This window comes from Trichechus manatus, unplaced genomic scaffold (assembly GCF_000243295.1).
Source record: "Trichechus manatus latirostris isolate Lorelei unplaced genomic scaffold, TriManLat1.0 scaffold00054, whole genome shotgun sequence".
Lineage (NCBI taxonomy): Eukaryota > Metazoa > Chordata > Mammalia > Sirenia > Trichechidae > Trichechus > Trichechus manatus.
Genome location: NW_004443990.1, coordinates 7,725,963 through 7,750,873, shown reverse-complemented (window position 1 = coordinate 7,750,873; position 24,911 = coordinate 7,725,963).

The following is a 24,911-nucleotide window of genomic DNA, read 5'->3' as shown; positions in this document are numbered from 1 at the left end:
TAGAAACTTTTGAAAGGGTGTAACTTTAGCTATGTATATTTTTACCAAAAACAAGTTAACAAGGTCGAGAAGGGAGAGTGTTGACATGTCATGGGTTGTTAACCAATGTCATAGAACAATATGTGTACTGACTGTTTAATGAGAAACTATTTTTTCTGTAAGCCTTCATCTAAAGTACAATAAAAAAAACTAAAAAAAAAATGATTGCATGAGCCACTAATATAAAGTTTTAGAAAAATGCCTGGCACATAGCAAATACTCAAAAAACATTAGGCATTATTGCTGCCACAAAAGTACTTAAACCTTCTTAAACCATCCTTTGGTAAAGATATCCAATAATATGTTGAGTTAATCTATGTATCTAGTGGTGTTGGTGGTAGAGGAGGGACAAAAAACAACCTTAGATCACCCACTCCTGATAGAGACTTTGGATTACTTAGTATTTAGGTTGGTCAGGTTGAGTTTCTCCTTAATCAGGTTTGGGACTCAAATTTCAAAATTTAATTGAATTCATTAAACATTTTCGAATATTGCTATTGGCCAGGTACTATGCCAAATACCCAGGGTGGGAGACAAAGATAAATTTAAGAGTTACTGGCTAGTGGCTTCTCAATAATCCTGTGACACTGGCTAAAAGGAATCACTATAGCTACTCTGGAGCCCTGGTGGCGCAGTGGTTAAGAGCTCGGCTGCTAACCAACAGGTTGGCAGTTCCAGTCCACCAGCTGCTCCTTGGAAACTCTATGGGGCAGTTCTGCTCTGTCCTAAAGGGTCGCTGTGAGTCAGAATCAACTCGATGGCAACGGGTGTGGTTTTTCTCAGGTTTGTATTTACTCTCCTTTTTGTCCTTATTTGTAGGTTTCTGTTTCTTTAATTATTCTCAGAGTTCAAACAGAGGTGGAACCAGAGGATAAAAGAGCAGACAAGGCCATCTAAAGAAGAGATTTATGAGGATGTGGTTAGATAGTGTTCAGTGGATGATGTGTTAACATGCTTTCCACCCACCAAGTCTTCATCTGAAAAACAACCTCAGGTCAGGAAATTAGCTTGGGGTAGATATGAGAAGCTACTGTTTATTCAACTGCTGTTTTTGCTTGTCTGGAGATCAGTATTATCACTATCTATTGATTATTTCTCCCATATGATAAATAATCACGTTGGACACATAGGTTCAAGTCCTGGCTTCACCTGATAATGGCCTTGTGGCCTTGGGCAATCAATCTCTCTGTTTTCATACCTTTTAAAGGGAGATGATATTATCTATTGTGCAGGGCTGTTGTAAAGATAAAATAACTGCAAAAAGGCCTGGCACATTGTAGGTGCTCAGTAATGTTATTTCCTTCCTTTCTCACTGGTGCAGAAGTTCATGAATTTTATTTCTGGCTTAGTTAAGTAAGGCATGGTAGAGGTGTGTGAAATGGGCAGGATAATCTTTTTCCTCTTCCTGTGCTTCTGATTCACCTGTTATAATTTCTTTAATTAATATCTTGGTTCTTCCAATTATTTATGGGAGGAAGTTTTCTTGAATGCAGGCTAGGGGAAGATAGGATGAGGGTAGGGGACAGGAAAAGGCATCCAGTTGGGTATATGTAACTAGGCCTAAGAACGTTTGTTAGCTGAAGGATCTGCTAACTTTTTCCAAAACAGCAATAGGGCTGACTGCAGAGATAGCGATCTTTGAGACTTGACCCTCCTTATTGCAAAAGCCTCAAGTATTCAAGGCCATCAGGACAGGAAAATGAAGATTTTTTTTCATCTCACTTCGATCTTTTTCTTTTTCCAGACAAATGCTTCCCCCTAAATTGCAACAGGGCCGGGCAAAATTTGTGTTTTCCTTGTGTAACTAAGAGGAAATATGTGTCTCACAGGATCTTCAGAAAGAAGAACATATGTAATCTTGAATTCTTGTTCTGGCATGTAAATGGCATAAGGGCTCCTGCAGGCCAGCTGCACTAGCCCGTTTGTTTAGAAAGCCAATGCCCACACAGTGGGGGGGCATAAAACATGGGGGTGCCACCCATTGACTAAAACCCTGATCTCTCCATGCCTAGCTGATTTTCCAAACTTTGAAGTGTAAGGGAAGTGGCCATGATACACTTACTGAAGGGTTTCCAGAAGTTTCTGTCTGGGAGCAGCACTTATTGAATAACTACCTACCCTGTGCAAAGTCCTTTACTAGTCACTGTGATGGAGAAATGAAAGGAACGAAAGTCATGGTGAAATGGAGGCCCTGGAAAGGAAGAATGAATACCTGAAAGTAGTGTGAGGGCGTATTTGGGGTGAGGTAGTAATTGATACCTGTAGTGGTTGGAATGGTGGCCCCCAAAAAGATATGTTCACATCCTAATACCCCAATCTATGAATATTACGTATGTAGCAAAAGAGTGAATATTACCTCAGATGACAAAAGAGGTGATTAAGTTAGAGGTGTTGAGAGGAGGAATTTATCCTGGGTTATTCCCAAATGCCATCCCAAATGCCATCCCAAATGTCATTATAAGAGAGAAGTAGAGGGAGGTTCTTTGTTATTGTTTTTTTAACTCTGGTGAAACATATATATGTAAAAGTTGCCATTTTTAAGAGTACAATTTAGTGACATTAATTACATTCACATATTGTGCAACCGTCGCTATTATCCATTTCCAAAAGCTTTTCATCACTCCAGACAGGAACTCCATTCCTCTTGAGCAATAACTCTCCCTTCTCCCTTCCTCCCACACTGGTAACCACTAATTAATAAACTTTTGTGAGGTAAAGGGAGTTTTGAGACAGGCAATAGAGGAGGAGACAGTGTGGTCGCTGAGGCAGAGATTGGAGTAACATGGCCATAAGCCAAGGAACGCCTGGAGCCCAAGAAGCTAGAAGAGGTGAGGAAGGAATCTTCCCTAGAGCCTCCAGAGGGACAGCAGCCCTGCTGACACCTTGGTTTCTGACTTCTGGCCTTCGGAGGTGTGAGACAATATATCTTCAGTTGTTTTAAGTTGCCCAGTTGGTGCTAATTTGTTACAGCAGCCGCAGGATGCTAATACAATATCTTATCTTGGACTATTTATCGCTCCTCTTTGCTATCTCTCAAGGGAATGTGGGGCGGATCTCCATTTACCCAGTAATATGCCTGCTTTAAGGAGCCCTGGTGGTGCAGTGGTTGAAGTGCTCGGCTGCTAACCAAAAGGTTGGTGGTTCAAACCCACCAACCACTCTTTGGGAGAAAGATGTGGCAGTCTGCTTCCATAAAGATTACAGCCTTGGAAACCCTATGGAGCAATTCTACTCTGTCACTGAGTCAAGTCTGGAATTGACTCAATAGCAATGGGTTTGGTTTGGGGTTTTTATGCTGCCTTGGGGGACACAGAATACACAGACTGGTAGTAGTAGATCATTAGTCATTTGGTTTCACTTTACAGATGAGATGACTGGGGCCCAGAGAGGTGAAGTGACTTGTCCACACTCACACAGCTGGTTAGTGTGAGTGTAGACATTGAGCCCAGGTCTTCAGATACCCACATATTGCTCTTTGCTTCCTGCTTAGAGCCTAGAGAGATGGAACTTGCATCTGAATTAGGAGACAGAGGCTCACGAGCACAAGGGGACACCAGCATAGCACAGATAAGGTGCTCAGGCACGGAGAGTCCAGACAGTTATACTAGAGAGTCCGTCAGCTCTTGTTAGGTGTTAGGTGCCATCGAGTCCATTCCAACTTACAGTGACCCCATGTGACAGAGAAGTACTGCCCTACAGAGTTTTCTTGGCTGTAATATTTATGGAAGCAGATCGCCAGGTCTTTCTCCTGCGGAGCAGCTGGGTGAGTTTGAACCACCAACCTTTTGGTTAACAGTAGAGCACTTAACCATTCGCACCACCAGGGCTCCATCTCCTTGGCCGGTGCCCCACTGCTTAAAGCTTCCAGTGACTTCTCATTGACCTTAGACTAAGATCCAAATTCCTGATGATGGCCTACCAGACCCTACATGATCTGACACTTACATATTCTCCAACCTCATTTACTGCCAGCTGTCCATTCCTCACTGCCCTCCTGCCCCGCTACCCTAGGAAGACATGGTCTGGTCCTAGAGCAGGCCAAGTCCTTTCTGACCTTAATACCTCTGCCCTTGCTGTCTGTCTGTGTGGAATGCTTCCTGCTGGCTCTTCCTGTGGCTGACTCAATTTTTACCCTCGAGTTTCAGCTCAAATTAACTTCACAACCAGGCCTTAAAATAAGCCCCTGTCTATTTCTTCCTAGTATACTTATCACACTCTGATGCCATCTTGTTTATCTGTAATTATCTTCTCTTACCGTTAGAATAAAAATGCTATGAACACAGGGAGCTTAAGAAAGACACATCTTTTCTATACTTGAAACGGTGCCTGGAACAAACCAGACAAAACAAAAAAACCAAACCAGTTGCCATCAACTTGATTCCAATTCATAGCAAACCCATATGTTACAGAGTAGAGCTGCTCCATAGGATTTTCAAGGCCGTAATCTTTTATCAGCAGATCGTCAGGCCTTTCTTCTGAGGCCTGACAACATTTGGGTTAGTAGTTAAGCACTTAACCATTTGTGCCACCCAGGGACTCCTGGCTTGGCATATAAACCAAAACCAAACCCATTGCCGTCGAGTTGATTCCGACTCATAGTGACCTTATAGGACAGAGTAGAAATGCCCCATAGAGTTTCCTAGGAACGCCTGGTGGATTTGGACTGCTGACCTTTTGGTTAGCAGCGGTAGCTCTTAACCACTACGCCACCAGGGTTTCCTTGCTTGGCATATAGTAGTTGCTTAATAAATGTTTGCTGAATGAATGAACGTACCAGTTTCCCTAAACAAGGTGGCCTGAGAAATTACTATGTACTCCTTATGAGAAAGATTTAAGAATTTTTGTATCTCTTCTTGAACATTCTTAATGTATATCAAAGTCTCTGAGAAATTCTAAAGGAAACACTTTAATGAACCCAGCATCCCCCAAGCATATTTGCCCACACATTCTTTTGCCAAGGAATATATATGAATACCCCTGAGTACTAGTCCTCCACAGAACACAGTTTGGGAAATGCTGGTGTAAAAATCTGTTAACGGCTGCATTCAAACTACCAATTAAACTACTAGTTTGTTTGAAAATAGCCAATTCAATCCAAGCTGCACACACGCACCACTGCGTGCATGTACACACAGTTTGTGTATAGAATCAGTACAGCAAAGTGGCTGATAACTGGTTTAGTGATGGTAATGTGTGTATTAGGTGCCGTCTAGTTGGTTCCGGCTCATAGTGACCCAGTGCATGACCGAACGAAACACTGCCTGGTCCTGCGCCATCCTCACAATCATTGCTATGTTTGAGCCCGTTGTTGCAGCCACTGTGTCAATCCATGTCGTAGAGGGTCTCGTTGATGGTAATACTGGAAGGAAAACTCACAGGACAGAGAGCTAGGAGACTCTGACCTTGCCCGTGGATCACTAACACTATCTGGAGGGGAAGGGATGGAACAAGTTCTCAGCTTCTCAGTGGGACTTTGATCATGAGCCGGGACAAACCAAGAACGTGCTGTGAACACAGCCCCCAGAGGGCTCCAGCTCTGCTGACCACAAGCACTCAGCTCACACAATGGTCTTCTTGTTCCGGAAAATGGGCTTTGTCACCACTCAGCTTACATCCTGTCTCTGGGTGACCTGCAAGTGACCTGTAAATGCTTGACTTTGCTTTCTAATAAGAAAAACAACTCTGTCAGTCATTGCTTTCTTTCTTCATTTTTTTTTTCTCCAAATTATGTCCTTCCTTAAACATACAGCCCCAGGGGAAAACAATGCCATTAGGTCATCATATATTAGGTCAAACACCTCCATTTTGCAGTTGCTCAAGCTGCAGTGCGTAGAGGAAAGATAAGATGCTCCATGGTCCAAGTCTCAGCCAGCAGGGCTGGGAGTAGACACCTATCTTTAGACAGTCTCACCACACTCTCTTCTCTGAGGTACACCCCCTGGGTAGTTCCTCAGAATATGAGATATGTAATTATGTTTTCAAGCCTTTAGGTCACTCCTAGTGTCCACTCTCCTTCTCCCTTCCCTTTTACTCTCAAGAGGACTACAAACCATATAAACAAGCCTGCAGGTCTTTTCAGGGGCAGTGGTGGTTCAGTGGAAGAATTCTCTCCTTCCATGCGAGGGACCAGGTTCAATTCCTAGCCAGAACACCGCAAGCACAGCCACTATCTACCATCTGTCAGTGGAGGCCTGAGTGTTGCTATGATGCTGAACAGGTTTCAGTGGTGCTTCCAGACTAAGACAGACTAAGAAGGGCCTGGTGATCTGTTTCTGAAATCAGTCAGTGAAAACCCCACGGATCACAATGGTCCAATCCACAACCGATCATGGGGATGGCACAGGACAGGGCAGCGTTTTGTTCCATCGTGCATGGGGTCACCGTGAGTTGGGGCCAACTCAACAGCAACAAACAACAACAACACGGATCTCTTGGCAAGTTCAGCACTGATCCCATAAAGATACCAGGATCCGGCCTTGCTCTGAGGGTGGCCGTAGTGGTCCCTAGGTTTCTGTTTTTTAACTTTTTTATTGAAGTATATCATGCATACCAAAAGCTGCACATATCATTAGTGTACTCTGAATATATTTTTGAGTCTAAACACACTCTTATAACCAGCACCCAGAATAAGAAACAGAACAATACTAGCCCCCACCAGAAGCCCTTGATCACCCCCTCCCCCATAGTATATTCACCCAAAGTATGAATATACCATAATTTATTTATCCATTCTACTGTGAATGGGAGATGGCCAGGTTTTAGCAGTAAACTCCACAGAAGTCCGGTTAAGATTATCTTAGCATGACAGTAGGAGAGATCTTCTTTAGAAGATTACCTAGCATAACCTGCAATCTTTCCCCGTTTGAGGATAGCAGAGCCTTGGTCCTTTCTTTAGGAAATATCGATTGGCATGGCATCACAGGGATTTGAGGTCCAGTGTCTGGCTCGACAGCAATAAACAACAACAAACGTTATTTCCCTGTACAAAGAGATGTCAGGCTGGAGGGAGGCCAGTGTGATTCAGAGCCAAGAGCCAACTTCCTCTTCTCTCTGTTTACCAGTGGAAGGGTCATTAGCAGCTGACCACCCAGTGGCATCTGATAGTAGTGGAACGGTTGATGATATAACCAGAAGTAACTTTCCTAGGAAGTCAGATATGTTTGGTGGGAATCTTCTGAAATATTCATATTGAAAAAGCTGTTTTATAGAGGTGCTCACTAATGGGAGGAAGTACTAAGAGGTGAATGAAGCCCTAAATAAATTATCCCAGACAAAAAAAAGTTTTCAAAATGAGATAGAAAGGACTGAGTAAGAGAAGTGTCATGTGGCATGTTGCTGTGATTACAAAAGAGAAAGAACTGCTGGGGTCAGAAATCACACTGGCTAGACTAATCTCCTCATTGAAAAATAAACACGTTAGGGATTACTCACTTTAAAAAGTAACATCTGTTACTGTTCTGCTTTCAAAAGCATTGTGTGTTATTTTTTTAAAATCTTGAAAGCATAGAAAAACAGTAAAATTGTGGAAATGGTAATTTCACAATCAGAGATAACCACCATTAACATTTTGATGGCTATCCTTTTAATCTATATACACGTATTTATATTCTTTTTTACACTAATGGTAATAATAAACTTACTGCTTTGCAACTTGCTTTATTTCACTAAAGTTGTATCATGGGCTTTCTGTACAGGTAAGGCACACAGGCCAATTAAAAACCTCTGGCTTCTCATTTGAGAAAAACATAATCAGAGAGGTAAAATAAAACAAACAAATCTTCCCAATTTATCATGAACATAGCCCCAGGCAATTAACTACTCTTTTACAATATGATATTTAATGACTATATTTTCTTCCATCATAAGGGCATACCATAATTTATTTAACTTTTATCCTATGTGTGGATATTAGGTGATTTCTAATTATTCATTACTAGAACTAGCACCTGGGAGGAAGATGTGGCAGTCTGCTTCTGTAAAGATTACAGCCTTGGAAACCCTATGGGGCAGTTCTACTCTGTCGTATAGAGTCGCTATGAGCCAGGATCGACTGGAAGGCAGTGGGTTTGGTTTTGTGTTTAGAACTAGCACTGCAGTGGGTTGTCTTACAGAGAAATCTTTGTACATGCTCATTGTTGTTTACTTGGAATAAATTCCTAGAAGAGGAATTGCTCTGTCAAAAGATTTGCACTTTTCAAAGCATTTTGATACTGATTCCCAAACTGCCCTCTAGAGAGGGTTGTACCAATTTACAATCCTATCAGCAGTTTTTAATGAGTGTTTGCCAATGCTGAGTAAGTATGAACATTTAAAGACGTCTTTGGTAATTTGACAGGAGATACAGGTACTTCGTTGATTCTTTAACTTGTATTGTGTATACAGTGTAAGGCCTCATCCTGGTCTCTGATGACTTTCACACTAAGGCCATTGCTTATTTTTAAGCTGAATCTGTATGTTCTTTAAAAAATAAAAATAAAAAACACAAAGGAGCCCTGGTGGCACAGTGGTTAAGCACTCAGCTGCAAACTGAAATTTCAGTGGTTCAAACCCATCAGCTGCTCCTCGGGAGACAGATACGGCCGTTTGCTTCCATAAAGATTTACAGCCTTGGAAACCCCCTTGGGGAAGTTGTACTCTGTCGTATAGTGTCACTAGGAGTTGGAATTGACTCGATGGCAATGGGTTTTTGGTTTATATGTTCCTAGCTTTATTTTTCTGATGTTTCTTCTTCCCAGATGACACTCATCCTCCACTCCCTCTCACCTTCTTGTTGTTGCCTTTGAGTCAGCTCCGGCTCATGGCGACCTTAGGTACAACAGAAGAAAACATTGCCCAATCCTGTGCCATCTTCAAAATCGCTGATGTGCTCGAGTCCATTGTTGCAGCTACTGTGTAATTTGTGTGCTTTCCAACCTAAGGGCTCATCTTCCAGCACTATACCCTGTAATAGTCTATTGTGATCCATAGAGTTTTCATTGACTAAGTTTTGGAAGTAGATCACCAGGTCTTTCTTCCTAGTCTGTCTTTGTCTGGAAGCTCTGCTGAAACCTGTCCATCATGGGTGACCCTGCTGGTATGTGAAATACCGCTGGCATAGCTTCCAGCATCATAATAACACGAAAGCCACCACAGTATGACAAAATGACAGATGAGTGGTAGGCTCTCACCTTAGCCTCCCCGGTAATATGTCTCAAAATCCATTATTTCAAAGGCCACATTTCTCATCAAGTCTCTTTTGACACTGCCAAGTAAATTTAATGTGTCTTGTCATCTCCCATAATTCCTTTCTGGTGACTACCTTACCACGTCCTAGTCACATCCACAGTTAATTCCAGAATGAGGACTGTGGCCCGTTTCTTATTTCCTTCTGGCACTATGGCAAATCATTTTTCCTTTCCGTGCCTCAGTTTTATCATTTGTAAACTGAAGGAGGCTGATTTAGACTAGATGATATATATATATATATTTTTTTAATTGTGGTAAGATATATATAACAAAACAATTGTCATAGATGATTTTTAATTTCCATTTCACGTTCAACAATTTATCATTCAATTTTTTATGTGACCTATTCCACAACTGGAAACATGATTCTTAAATTTTCTGAAGCCACAGATGCCTTTGAGAATATGATGAAAGCTTTGGGCTCTATTTCCCCTAAATGGATTTAGAAGTATGGATATTCAATGGCATTATGGTTGTTAAACCATCACTAGAAGTTCATCTAAGGGCTTGAGGTTAAGAACTGTAGCTCTTTAAGTCTGTGTCTTCATTTTTGTTTTTCTCTTGAATATAACAGTAAAGCCCAATAAATATTTGTTACTGTGAACCATATTCAAATAGCAAGATGGTAAGACTGAAAAACAATTGTGTGGACTTACTCTTGGGGTTTAAGGATGAGTTTCATTGCTTTCTAGTCAACCGACTATTGAATCTTCATTAATGTCAACATATTAAAAAGGGAAATCGAGAGACTTTCAAAATACATTTGAAATAGACCATGACTGTTAAGTCTTTTAGGCACCATTAATCATCAAGAATTTGGGTGATTCCTCATAGCAGTCTGTGATTTCAGATTCCGTGAGTCAGAGGATTGCAAATTGCTAAGCGGTTATAAAGTAATGTTATTCTTCAAACAAAAGAACACAGATTTTCTAAGAGATTAATCCATGGGATGAGAGTAGGTCAGGGAAAGATAAACCAGGCAGTTTTCAAATAAGTCTGCATTATTAGAAAATACATAAATGCTTTCTAAATGAAGAAGAACAGCACTTACGCAGGCCTTGCATTAAAAAAAAAAAAATCCTGTTTACAGCTCTTGAGATCTTTATCTGACTATCTCACTGGAGGGAAAAATATTTGTATATGCCATTAACCCACAGGGCAGCATTATTTCTTGAGACTGATGGGTGTATATAGAGTTGAGATTTGCTTGCTACCTGAACATCCACACATGGGCATGTGCTTCCTGATTTTAGATTGTGCATTTCTCTCTTTTCCTCCTGCTTCCTACTTTACATGAAAGCAAAAATTAATACCATGTAAAGTACTTAGTCAGTTCCAAAGGATTAATCCTGTATTTTTTTCTTTTTAAAATTTTTTTATTGTGGTAAATATATATACTACAAAATAAGTGACATTTCAACAATCTTCACATTCCACAGCTCAGTGACTTTAATTATTTTGTTTAGCCATCACCCTTATCTGTTCCCAAATTATACCATCACCCTTAATAGAAGCTCCTGCTTCTCTTTTTGTTAAAAACCAATCCTACAAAACTTATTTGTCTTTTGGGAATTAATGACATAATAGAGATCCCTTGCTTAGGTACAGTTGTGCCTCTGGAAAGCCGATGATATAAGGTAGAGTTTACTGGGGAGATAAACATTGGTCCACACATCCCACACAACAGTCTGTGATTCATCCGGTCTGGAATGATCTTTAGGCATCTCTGCTTTTATAAGCACCACAGGTGAACCAACTCAGTAGTCCTCAACTGGGCTGTGCAGCAAAGCTCTAAGACAGGAAGGTCATCTGCACATAAATTACAAACCTATGTTCCTTCCATGTGTCCCGCTGGGCTCTTTTTTTAAAAATTGTACTTTAGATGAAAGTTTACAGAGCAAATTAATTTCTCATTAAACAATTAATACACATATCGTTTTGTGACATTGGTTGCCAACTCCACGATATGTCAACACTCTCCCCCTCTCGACCTTGGGTTCCCTGTTACCAGCTTTTCTGTCCCCTCCTGCCTTCTCTTCCCTACCCCTGAGCTGGTGTGCCCATTTAGTCTCATTTTGTTTTCCGGGCCTGTCTAATTTTTGCCTGAAGGGTGAACCTCAGGAGTGACTTCACTACTGAGTTAAAAGGGCATCCAGGGGACATATTCCCGGGGTTTTAGTCTGGTCTTTTTTTGTGAGTTAGAATTTTGTTCTACATTTTTCTCCAGGTCTGTTTGGGACTGTCTGTTGTGATCCCGGCCAGAGCAGTCAGTGGTGGTAGCCGGACACCATCTAGCTGTGCTGGACTCAGTCTGGTGGAGGCTGTGGTAGTTGTGGTGCATTAGGCCTTTGGACTGATCTTTCCCTTGTGTCTTTGGTTTTCTTCATTCTTCCTTACTCCAGATGGGGGTGAGACCAGTGGAGTAGCTTAGATGGCTGCTTATAAGCTTTTAAGACCCCAGACACTCTCACCAAAGTAGGATGTAAAAGATTTTCTTTATAAATTATGTTAGACCAATTGAGCTAGGTGTCCCCCAAGACCACGGTCCCCAGCCCTCAGCCCAGTAACTCAGTCCCTCAGGGAGTCTGGATGTGTCTGTGAAGCTTCCATGACCTTGCCTTTGTCAAGTTGTGCTGACTTTCCCAGAATTGTGTATTGTTTTACCCTTCACCAAAGTTACCACTTATCTATTGTCTAGTTAGTTTTTTTTCCCTCCCCAACTCTCCCCTCCCTAGTAACCATCAATAAGTCTGTATTTTGAATTTCATTTTTTTTTCTCTTTTAAACCAATTATTTGGTTGGTAATTTGGTACTAAAGTTACAAGTTATGACTTGAACCTCTGGACATTCTATTTCTTACTATCTCCAATTGCTCCTCCATCCAAATAAACAAACTAATGAGCCTACAGTCACAATGCAGAGTGATAGGAGTTTAATTAATATTTCTTCTGATGATGCTGGTGTAGCTACTGATGACACCGGCTTGCATGAAATGAAGGGTGGACTCACGCTCTTGATGATTTCAGTTTTGAATGAATTGTGTAGCTCTAATTCATCCCTAGGTCATCTGGGTTTGACTCATCCTAAAGTAGTCACTGGATCCAATTTTCTGCAGCTCAGTCCTAGATTTCTTTTTTTTAAAATTTTATTTATTTTGCTGTTGTTGTTGAGAATATACACAGCAAAACATACACCAATTCAACCATTTCTACATATATAATTCAGTGACATAGATTACATTCTTTGAGTTGTGCAACCATTCTCACCCTCCTTTTCTGAGTTACTCCGCCCTCATTAACATAAACTCACTGCTCCCGAAGGTTCCTAGCTAATCTTTCAAGTTGCTGTTGTCAATTTGATCCCATATAGATAGTTCTTAAAAGAGTATGATGCTCAAAGCAGACATTCTTTACTAGTTAAGCTAAACTATTTTGGTTTTAAGAAGATTTCAGGGGATACTTTTGGTTTAAGGTTTAAAGATTATCTAGGGCAATAGTTTCAGGGTTTCATCCAGCTTCAACAGCCCCAGAAAGTAGTCCTAGATTTCTTTTGTTTAAAGTTATTCCTCTGGGAAAAAAAGCAAAATCCACCTGGTATGTGCACAATATATGTGGTTAATGTGGCTCTTTTGTGAGTCTGAGCTTAAGGGACAAAAAGTCAGTTTAAGAGGACCCTCTTCAGAGAAGCTGTCTCTGAGTCTCAAGATAAGGTTAGGAATTCTCATACCATTCAGGTTCATCTCCTCCCTCCACCCATCATTGCTCAATAGGCTCATAAACAAAGTGGCCATGGTGGCAGAGATAGAGGTTATTCATGGGCTCAGCAACATGGGCTTACACTCACCAAGGCTGACTTGGCTACAGCCACTGCTGAGTGCCCAGTCTGCCAGCAGCAGAGATCAACACTAAGTCCTCGATATGGCACCGTTCCTCAAGGTGATCAGCCAGCAACCTAGTGGCAGGTTGATTACATTGGACCACTACCATCATGGGAAGGGCAGTGTTTTGTTTTTACTGGAATAGACGTGTACTCTGGATACAAATTTGCCTTCCCTAGACGCAATGCTTCTGCCAAAACAACCACCCGTGGACTTATAGAATGCCTTTTCCACCATCATGGTATCCTGCACAGCATCACCTCAGATCAAGGGACTCACTTCACAGCAAATGAAGTGTGGCAATGGGCCCGTGCTCATGGAATTCACTGGTCTTACCATGTTCCCCATCATCCTGAAGTAGCTGGCTTGACAGAATGATGGAATGGCCTTCTAAAGACACAATTACGGTACCAGCTAGGTGGCAATACCTTGCAGGACTGGGGCAGTGTTATCCAGGAGGCTATATATTCTCTAAACCAGCATCCAATATATAGTGCTGTTTCTCCCATAGCCAGGATTCATGGGTCCAGGAATTCAGAGGTGGAAATGGGAATGGCATCACTCACTATTACCCCAAGTGATCCACTCATAAAATTTTTGCTTCCTGTCCCTGTGACCCTATGCTCTGCAGGTCTAGAAGTCTGAGTTCCAAAGGGAGGAACGCTCCCACCTGGAGACACATCACTGATTCCATTGAACTGGAAATTAAGAATGCCACCCAGCCACTTTGGGCTCCTCATGCCTCTGGATCAACAGACAAAGAAGGAAATTATCATACTGGCTAGTGTAATTGATCCTGAAATCAGATTGGTATTACATAATGGAAGTAAAGAAGAATATGTCTGGGATGCAGGAGATCCCTTAGGGTGTCTCTTAGTACTACCATGCCCTGTGATTAAAGTCAATGGAAAACTGCAGCAACCCAATTCTGACATGACTACTAATGGCCAAGACCCTTCAGGAATGAAGGTTTGGGTCACCCCACCAGGTAAAGAACCACAACCAGCTGAGGTGCTTGTGGAGGGTAAAGGGAATACAGAATGGGTGGTGGAAGAAGGTAGTTCTAAATACCAGCTACGACCATGTAACCAGTTGCGGAAATGATGACAGTAATTATTATGAGTAGTTTTTCCTTGTATGTGTGGCATCAAATATTTTTGTTTTCTTCATTTATAAAATATAAGATGTAAACAGGGCTAGTGAGTTTTCAATTGTACGTGTGTCAGTTGTATCATGTTAGGTGCAAGTATGACTTTGTGATTGTCTTTATTTAGAGATTGTGTATGATTTCAGGAGATGTGTATAGGTGCCAGGTTGACGAGGGGTGGACTGTGATGGTTAAGGTTGTGTGTCAACTTGGCTAGGTCACGATTTTCAGTGGTTTGGCAGTTATGATGTAGTTTGGCAGTTATGTAATGATCTAATGACTTCTATGATGAGATCTGATATAACATCATCTCCATGATGACATCTGCTATGAGCAGCCAAACAGCTGAAAGGGAGTTTCCTTGGGGGTATGGCCTGCATCTAATACGTACAGACTTTCTGGCAAAGCTTGCTGGCTTTTGCTCTGCTCTGGATCCTGCATTCAGCTTGTCATTATCTGAACTCTGGTTCTTGATCCTTGAGTCAGCAGCCTGCATCTGACCTGTGCATCCTGGGTTCGTCAACCCTTGCAGCTATGTGAGTCAGGAGAAGCCTCCAACCTGATGCCTGACCCATGGACTTGGGACTTACAACCACGTGAGCCATTTCCTTAATATAAATAGCTCTCTCTCTCTATACTAGTTATGCTTCTGTAGAGAACCAACCTAAGACACCATTTTAGAGCTATTACAATGGTATTTATATAATTAATTATGCAATTATTGTGTACTGTATTTCTCCCTAAGGAACTGTGTCTTTTCAAATCTTTTCATCTTTTCTCTATTCCCAGGGCCTAGTATACTGCCTAGAATATAATACTAAAAAAACTCAAACATCTTGCCATTGAGTCAAGTCCAACTCATAGAGACCCTATAGGACAGAGTAGAATAGCCCCACAGGTTTTCCAAGGCTGTAATCTTTACAGAAGCACACTGCTGCATCTTTCTCCCTCAGAGTGGCTGGTGAGTTTGAACCACCAACCTTTTGGTTAGCAAGTAAGCACCTAACCAATGTGCCACCAGGGATGCTTCTAGAATATAATAAGTGCTCAAACAGATTGCTATTATTATTGTTACTAGAAGTGGTAGTATTAAATATTTGTTGAGTTCTTTATAGTTTACAAAGGACTATACATTAACTTATCATGGATAGATCTTAAAAACACAGTGCTGAGTCTAAAAGAAGCAATACCAGCTCTATACTACAATGCCATTTATGTAAATTTAAAACACATAAATACACAAATCAGCATTATGTAGGTTTTAAGGATCAATATACACCTAAGTACAGATAATGAACACATTAGAGCAAGAGTCTGGGGGGAAGAGAAAGGCAGTAGGGTAGAGAATAAATGAGGAAACATAATAAAATTAAGCAGGAGTGTGCTGCACGGATACTAAGGGTAATTAGATATCAGGAACTGAGAAGCATGATTTTCTCAACTATAACCCCACAGCAAAGAGAGAGAGAAGGGAAAGATTTGTCTAGACTAGATTTTTTGAAATAGAAAATAATCATTTGTGCTATATTTTGAGTGTACACATGTGTTGCTTCATGGCCAAGATACGTTCTGTGAAACAGATTTGGACGTTGTGCAAACGCCTGGGTCCTGGGCACAAGGGCTGGTGGCTCCTGTGTGTTGTGTGGCCTGGGCAGCTCCCACTGTGGATGCCTGAGGTGAGTGCTCGGTGGGTTCTGGCCAGTGCGTGGCCCTGGCAGGCCCCTGAAGGTCACAGCAGGGAGGCTCTGGCAGCAGGGGAGCGGTCTCAGTGACCCAGTGCCCCTACCGCAGCCAGGCCCTGTGATGCCTGTCGACCTTGGGCACTCAGGAGCAGAATCGGACGCCCACTCCTCCCAGTGGCAGGGCTCACTACCGAGTCCGGCTGTGGGCATCTGCTAGTCGGACGTTGCTCAAAGGGATGTTATGCGGCACGTGACCAGTTTTCCAAACATCTGATTCTTGACTCAACCATCATCCTTCCCTTCAAAACCATTATTCCATTCCTCTTCTTTCTCCTCTCTCTCTTTTATCTCTCATACACTCTCAAAACTTCATCAAAAAAATTTTTTTCCATAAGCAACATGAATGAGTCTCAAAGCATTATGCTAAGTAAAAAAAGCCAGACTCAAAAAGCTGCATACTGTCTGACTCCATTTATATGACATTCCAGAAAAGGTAAAGCTATAGAAACAGAAATTAGATCACTGGTTACCAGTAATCTAATATAATTTATTGAGTGAGTATTTGACAATAAACCTCTCCATTGGGGGCTGGGGGAAAAGGATTGACTACAAAGGGGTACGAGGAACGATGCAAATATGCTCTATGATAATTGTGTTGGTGGTTACACAACTGTCTAAGTTCGTGAAAATTTATAGAACTGTGCACTTTAAAAGGGTGCATTTTACTCTACGTAAATTATACCTCAATAAACAACAAAGAAATTATTCATTTACATAAAAATTGTACTGTACAATCACAACTAGAAGCATGTAATCAATGCTACTGAATTGTACATGTAAGAATTGTTGAGCTGATGTATGTTTTGTTATGTATATTTTCACCACAATAAAAATTGTACTGTACATTTAAAAACACATATACTTCTATGAATACCCAGAAAATAGTTTTTTTTTTTTAAATTTTTATGATCTTCGTTTTAGTAATGAGACAAATAACAACAAAAACAAACCAAGAAACACCCCTCCCCCCCACAGTAGCAGCACTGAATGAGTTAAATGTGTCCTTTTGAAGGCATATTGTTTTTGATTCTGTAATGTGGTTAGTAAATAAAACAATTTGGGGCAGAGAGCTCTCGCAGGAGGCTGCAAATACAGGCTACATTAAGAATCCACTGGGAGACTGGTCTGGAGTAGCAGATGGGAAAACCTGCAGATATGGGTGGTAGCCAAATTCTTATTTTTTGTAATTGGGATCATGGCTTATTTAGGGGCTAGTTGAGGTCAAGCTTGGAATAATTTAGGACAGGTTTTCAGGAATGCAGCCTGGTGTTATGGAAAGTGCATGACCTTGGATTGAATCTTGGATTTAGACAGTATTTTAGTTATCTAGTGCTGCTAGAACAGAAATACCGTAAGTGGATGGCTTTAACAAACAAAAGTTTATTTTCTCACAGTTTAAGAGGCTAGAAGTCTGAATTCGGGGTGCCAGCTGTAGGGCTCTAGGAGAAGGCTTTCTTTCCCTGTCGGCTCTGGAGGAAGGTCCTTGTTTCCTTCTGAGTTCTGCTCCTGGGCAATCTTCTTGCGACTTGGCATCTCTCTTCCCCCATCTAGGCTACTTAGCTCATTTGTTTAATAGCTTTTATATCTCAAAAGAGATTGACTCAAGATACACCCTACACTAACCCTGCCTCACTAACATAACAAAGACAGCCCATTCCCAAGTAGGGTTATAACCACAGGCATAGAGGTTAGGAGTTACAACACATGTTTTGGGGGGACACAATTCAATCCATAACAGATGGGTAGACTTGAGTTTGAATATTGGCTTCTCTACTTACTACCATGGAAAAGCGATTTAACCTCTCTGGATTTTCACTTTCTTATCTGGAAAATGGGCTAATAAAAGCTAGCATGCCGAGTTGATATGAGAATTTGAAATAAAGAACGTCAAATCACAGTTTGATGCCTGGCACTTAGTAGGCACTCAGCATTGAATATTTGTTGTGGTTTGGACAGCGGAATTCCCAACAGAATAGGGGCTTGTGGGGTCAGATACCTCAGATGCAATCTAGTGCCCTGGAGAGCTCCTTTGGAGTGGAATTGTTTTGCTTGTGACGATGTTGAGTTAAATGACTTTAAGGTCCTTTTTCCAACGAGGATAATCTTATATTCTATGATGTGAGACTAGAGGAGGGTCTTAACTGATTGATGGATTTATACAGGGCTTGACACAGTATTCACTCTATGCCAAGCTCTGTATTATGTGCTAGTGAGTCAGTAACAAATAAGCCAGACATAGACCTTCCCCAGTCTGAGCTTATATCTTCTTATCATAGTACTACCTGTCCAGGGCCAAGTCCCATTCAGCATTTTTGTCAGTGACATAGAAGATACATTAACTCCATTTGTGAAAGGTTCAGGGCTGGGAATGTTGATCAAAGTATTGTATGGCAGAATCAGGTTAAAATAAAATAAAATAAAAAGCTTCTAAATTTTGGAAAGATTGGCCAAGATTCATAAACTAAATGTACAGAATATAACTGAATTCAAATAGAAGATAAATCCTTATGCTTAATATAAAATTAAAACAAAAAATATTTAAATGCATTAATTTAATTTATTTAAAATAGGCTTTAAATAAATTTACAAGTACAGCTTAAGAAATATAGCGTGGTGACTTTAAGTATCTGATCTACTCTTCTATGAATCCTAAAGTTACAGGGATTACATAGTCACAAAATAATATCAGTCACAAAGTTGGAAAAGGATTGGGCCTCCCCAATACCTCTCCACCTGGCAATTTTATAATGCCAACGATATGGCTGGGAACCAGTTTCATAATCTCTTCCACTCAGCTCTTACCCTTCCCTTTCATTTGCTCCTTTGAGAGCTGGGTATGCCTTACCTAACATTGTATCTACTCCCGTATCCTTAGTCCATAGGTAGGTGGTTTGCACACTGATAGGCAATTAATAAAATAGAAATAATACCTGGCTTTACAGTAGTCCATGTGAAAATAGACCGAGGGGTTTTCATTAATAGGAAGTTCAATATCAGGTAACTGTGTGATGGGCTGCTAGGAAATACCAAGACTATCTTGGGCTATATTAACATAAGAAGGACAATGGGCAGTAAGAGAAACCTGCACTCTGTGCAGGGAAGACAACATCACAAACATTGTGTTCCATTTTGGATATCCCATTTAATGAGAAGCATTAAAATTGGAGACTGTCCAAAGAAGAGTGAAGAAGTTGGTGGCAGTACTAGCAGAGTGACTTTTTCACACCCAAGCTCTGCCACTTATTATGTGAACTTGGGCAAGTTACTAAAACTCTCACAGCCTTAGTTTCCTCATCTGTGGACAATGAAAATAATGAACAGTGCCTACCTCATGGAGTTAGGGTAAGGATTATGATAATATAAATTATGGTTTACATTTGAAGAAATTAGAGTTGTTTAGCTAGAAATATGAAGACTTAGGAGTGGGGATGGTGAGTGGAGGGTGATATTTATCTTTAGATATTTGAACAACTGTTACTAGGAAGAACTACTGGACTTAATTTGGGAACATTCATATGACAGAATTAGGTCAAATAGTGGGATTTGCAGAGAAGATGATCTTTCCTCAATATATGGCAGAAATTTTTGACAATCAGCATTGTTTAAAAATAGATTTGGATTCTTTAATCAGGTGGTGATTTCCAGGCCATGGTGAGTATTCAAGCAGAGGCTGGATTTGCACAGCTTACGATGGTACAGAGAGGAGCCCTGTACTGGATGAGTGAGTTTGGGCTGTTAGTGGTCCTATGCATCAGAATCGTCTGGGATTGAGCCCAGGAATCTGTAAGAAGCACCTCAGGTGGTTCTGGTCCCTAGGTATCCAGTTTAGAACCACTGGATTGGGGGACAGGTGCCTTTTCACCTATACTAGTCTGTGATGGGATTCCAGTGGGGAAGTGCTGTGAACAGGGAGACACAGCAACAAGAAACTGCTAAACATATTTTGAAGTCATTTGATTAGAAAGGAAGTTTCAAGTAGAGGAGTGGTGGGGAGTCAGGTTGGAGTGAGAAGTTAGGGTCGGTGTGCGGAAAGCTCTGGATGCCTGGCACTGGAGTTTGGAGATTACCAGGCTGGGTTCCATAATAAAAGCAGTGCAAAAGGAATTACAAATCATCATGTTCTGGAAGGGTGAGCTAAATGATAAAGGGAATCGCAGACACATGCTCTTTCCCTCTCGGAATTTACAGTGTTGGAACCTGTGGTTTGCCTTGTCACCTTCTTTTTCTGCATTCTAGAGCTCCTCTTAGACAATGTGTAATGATTGACTCATGACGGCAGTGCGCTTTTCCAACCCTCGCATATGGGAAGGGAGGTAGGCTTTCACTGATATATTTCTTCCAGGTGGGAGAGCACGCACCCATGTGTCTGCTCAACAGAAAAGCAACAGTCTTGAGATCACAATCTTGGTGACATCGGAGGTGCCAAGAGTTGGAAGCCAAAGGTCAGAGTTTTCCTTCTAAGGGACTTGTTTCTCTGCCTAAATCCAATCTACTGGCTTTGTTCTTACCTCATGGCAATTCTTAAGTTAATTAGTTGCAATTATTAGCTCTACTGCAGTGGAATGCACAACAGAAGGGAAATGAGGCCATCGGGGAGTTGTAGTTGGGTGTTGTGAGACAGCACAAAGAAGAACTGCAGCTGGTCACACTAACCAATTGAGTCTTAAAGAAAAGTCTAAAAATGATTTTTAAAAATCTTAACATTTCTGTATTTATATATCATTCACATATTTGGAAAAATAAGATGGGCTTTTGATGACCTCTTTTAGATGATTTTGAGTATAGCATCTCCTTCTGTTTTCCTAGACTATATATTATGATGAATCCCTGGTGGCACAGTGGTTAAGAGCTCGGCAGCTAACCAAAAGGTCAGCAGTTGGAAACCCTATGGGACAGTTCTCTTCTGTTCTATAGGGTTGCTATGAGTTGGAAGTGGCTCGATAGCAACGTGTTTCGTTTTTTGTTTATATACTATGATACATATTTTTTCTAAATAATGACCCTGAGCTTAATTTTATGAATTCATATGACAGCTTCGATGCCATTTAGAAAGTTTTTTAAATGAGTTAGCAATTTCATTCTACTTTCTGATTAGAAGGGATTTATGGGAAAGGAAAACTGTCTCTTACTGTGTATATTCTTAACATGGCTCTACTTTCATAATAAACCCATTGCCTTTGAGTCAATTCCCACTCATAGCGACCCTATAGGATGAAGTAGAACTGTCCCATAGGGTTTCCAAGGAGTGGCTGGTAGATTTGAACTGGCAAGCTTTTAGCTAGCTGCCAAGCTCTTAACCACTGCACCACCAGGACTCCCATGTCAGAATAGGTAGCTAAAAAATGTTGATTTGAAAAGCAGTTTAGCTAGGTTGATGACTGTAAATCATCTTGGCAGTATGAAATCAATTTTATGTAACATTTGCCTTCAAACGTGTATCTAAATGAAAGCATGGTAATGTTTAAAAATAAAGTTTCAAAAGTTATTAAGGAAAAAAAAATCTAAAACCAAAACCTAGTTTTGTATCTCAGAGAGCCAAGGACAAGAATAAGTGTAAAACATGAGGCAAATGCTGTACTTACACAGTGTTCCTTCTAGTATCTGCCCACATCCTGAGGCAATGAGAGTCCCCGAAGAAGGTTTCCTGTGGGAATAAATCAAAGCAGGCAGCTGTGAGGTGGTGGAAAGAACAATGGGGCTTGTCAGAGCTGTAAGTTTAAACGCTTGCTTCTCTTTACTAGCTGTGGAATTTGGGGCCAGGAAGCCCTGGTGGCATAGTGGTTAAGAGCTATGGCTACTAACCAAAAGGTCAGCAGTTCAAATCCACCAGGTACTCCTTGGAAAGTCTATGAGTCAGTTCTACTGTGTCCTATAGGGTTGCTATGAGTCAGAATTGATCCCATGGCAATGGGTTTGGTTTTCGGAAATCCTGGTGGCGTAATGGTTAAGAGCTATGGCTGCTAACCAAAAGTCGGCAGTTGGAATCCACCAGGTGCTCCTTGGAAACCGTATGGGGCAGTTCTGCTCTGTCCTATAGGGTTGCTATGAGTCGGACTTGACAGCAACATCTGCAGAATAAGGGTAGAGATACCAGTCCTGCAGGGGTTTGAGAGCCTTATGTGTGAAGCACTGATGGCCATACTTTCACTTTGATAAACTGAAGTCTAGTGTGATTGTCTCCACTTCAACCTGGCTATCTGCTTGGCCAACACATGATTTGCTTGACTCCATTTGTGCTTTTATGAAAACACTACTTTTTCCTGGGATTCTATCTGCTGCTCTGGTACCATTCCCAGCCAAACATCTAAATTTGCACCTTTTTTGAGAGACACTATGATAATGTGTTCAAGGGCTTGGGAGTCATACAGATCTGGGATCAAATCTTGGTGCTGCCACTTACTAGATACAATCTTGATCAAGCTATTTCATCTCCTAAGCCTCAGTTTCCTCATTTCTATAATGGGAATTATATTAGTAACTGCTTCATAGGGTTGATATGAGGATAAAACAAGATAATCTTTGCCAAGTGCCTGGCCAGAGGCAAAGGAGGGAGCATTTTCATGGACATTTCTCTTTTTTTAAAGAGACAGGAAGGCCTTTCCCAGAAGCCTTCTGGAGGAATGGGTCATGTTCCCATGTCCTAGCTGTAAGGGATGCTGGGAAAGTGAGTATCTGGCATTGCCAGCCTAAACAATGGGGGATAGGGCCCTGCAAGTAAAGAAGACAGGTATGTGGGTGACAAATGGCCAATAAATAGGCAACCAACTGGGTCTATCAGGTCCAGATAGCAACTATCTTTCTTACACACCCTTCTCTTTGTATTTCCCAAATAGAACTCAGGCTTTCTCTGAATGTTTGATATAATTGTTGCTCAGGCAGTAATTTCACTGAAACTGGATGGTGGTAGAGTTGACTGGGTATCTCTCACTCCAATGAGGTAGGGAGACCTGGAGAGTAGTCCCCTTCCACTCCTTTGTGACCTAAGGAATTAGGCTTAATTGAAGAGGTGTCTTTTTCCTCAGAGAACGGTATAATTTTTTTCATCAAGAGTACCTAATACATTAGTTCCTTTCCCATCTTAGTGAATGGCTAAGAATGAAACCAACCGGCTGTGCTGGAATCATATGGTGTGGGGATGTTGTTTCTCAGATTGTCTTTAGCCTCCGAGATTAGATCCCCACTGTCCAGAAAGTTGTAAGAATTTAGGAGGATAGAAACAGTAATTTTCAAACATGTTTCTTGACATAGGATCTCTCCTTCAGATGAAATCTTAAAGGGGCTCAATATATAAACAAACACACTGAAGTGGAGCTATTCTGGTTGAAATGGGGTTGGTTGTGGAGGTCCAGGCATGTTGCATTTACCCTGGTCCTTTGCAGTGCCCCTTAAGGCAACTTTGTGCAACTCCTCAGTCACTTTATGAGTTCAAAAACCACTGGGTCAATTGTTCACTGGTGAGGATGCAATTTCCAACCCAGATTCATCATGTTGATATCTAAATTTGAATCTGGAAAAGGAGAGTAGAACCCCTCTGCAGTAGCAGGGAGCCCACAGGCTAGAGCCTGAGACCCTCTAGACCCATGGAAGGCCTCATTCCCTGGGACTTCTCCTGAGCTCTGGAGTTCTCCATCTCCCAGTGGGATAGCAGGATCCTCCAACCTTCGCCCAGGCACCGAGTCAGTTGCAGATTCTGACACTGATTTCAGGGGGCAAGATTTATTGGCCTTTTGGTGCACAAATGAAGCTTCTAGACAGTGGTCCCACAGGATTCAGTATCCCTACAATGCCCCCAAGGTCTAGAAATGGAAGTGGACTCCTGTGATAATACTGCTTAGGACCACAAGGATCCCTGTAACACCTGACTATGTATTCAGATCTGGTTATGTGCTGATGTAGACTTGTCATTGAGAGTCAGACTTTGCATATGCCATGCCGGCTATGAACCCAGCTTCACTGCTTTCTAGCTGTACAAACTTGGAGAAATTACTTCTCCGTCTTAGTTTCATTACATATTAAAAAAAAAAAAAAAAAAGGATAACAATGTTTCCATCTTAGGGTTGGTGCAAGTGTTAAATGAGGTGATATGCGCAAAGCACTTGTCCCTGTGTCCACTGTCACTAAGCACCCATTTTGCTGCTGTTGTAGAATATGGTGGGTGTGCCTTCAACCTTGTAGAACACTTTTGCTTGCTAGCTGGATCACCATCACCATTTTTACTACTAACATTATCTTCGACCATTTGCCTCTTCTTTCAGAAGCATGATCATTGCAGAAAAAGCCTCCACCCTCCGGTGAAGCAGGGCCAGGCTAGTTAGAATGTCCTGTAGTAACCTTGCCACCCCTTCCAGTTGAGCACCACGAGCAGAGGTAGAACAGAAAGGAATCGGGTGGGATCTCATGCATGCCTATATGTCCTGTTATTTTGGTACAGGCGTGGGTGAAGGGGCTGAAAAGTACACAGCGAGCTGAGCAGAAAAGTCAGGGATGGGAAGGAGAATGTGCTCTAAGAAAAAGCAATGACCTTCTGACTATCTAAAGCCCAAGACCTGAATACTAAGTAGTTGGGAACACAAAGACAATTTGGGTTTCCCATAAAATCAAACTTGGATGTGATAATGGTATTATAGTTATGATGGGGTTGGATGCTCATGTATTTGGGGATGAAAATCTCTCCCAAATTTCTCGTCTCAATCGCAGTTTATTTGGAGTCTTGGTAATGGGACCGAAGCATCTGTATTTTTTTAATTTTTTCCCATACAAAAATTTATACATACATTGTTATGTGACTCTAATTGCTGTCTCCATACTGTGACAGCACACTCTTCCTTTCCACCCTTGATTCCCCATGTCCATTCAACCAGCTCCTAACCCTCTCTGCCTT